Raw genomic sequence first — 541 nt, forward strand, 5'->3', positions numbered from 1 at the left:
AAAGATATCGTTTAATTCGAGGCTCTTGAGATATATCAAAGTTTAAGGGCCTTTATGCTTGACCCAGCAAGCAAAGAACGGTGATATGCAAGAACATAGTTGAATGAAAACAGAAGGTGGGAGAGCGTGCCACAAATCATGTTACAGGTCAGACGCCTTTATAAGGATAGAAATCGAGGAGAAACGTTGCACTGCAAGGATGCGGACCTATTTAACAAACAAGCTTTCTTTCTCCTCCGCATGTCCGTTCTCGAGTCGCAAGAATCCGCAAGAATCCACAAGAATCCGGCTTGCCTGACACGCTAACCGCCGCTCCCTTCCCTCTCCCTCCCGCCTCCCTTATTCCGCAGCGCCATCGACCATGAGTAATACACCGTTAAAGAAAAGAAAAAGAATGAAGGGAGGGGGGGAGGCAGCAGTGCGTCCCTCAAACGAGAGTAAGAGTTTCAGATGGCGCTGAGTGAAAGTAATGGCTGGGTCTGCCGGTGTGTACCAGCGCCTGCCGCAAGGTTAGTAGCGCTGCCGGTTATAGACGCGTGTG

This window comes from Penaeus monodon, chromosome 33 (genome assembly GCF_015228065.2).
Source record: "Penaeus monodon isolate SGIC_2016 chromosome 33, NSTDA_Pmon_1, whole genome shotgun sequence".
In the NCBI taxonomy this organism is placed as follows: domain Eukaryota; kingdom Metazoa; phylum Arthropoda; class Malacostraca; order Decapoda; family Penaeidae; genus Penaeus; species Penaeus monodon.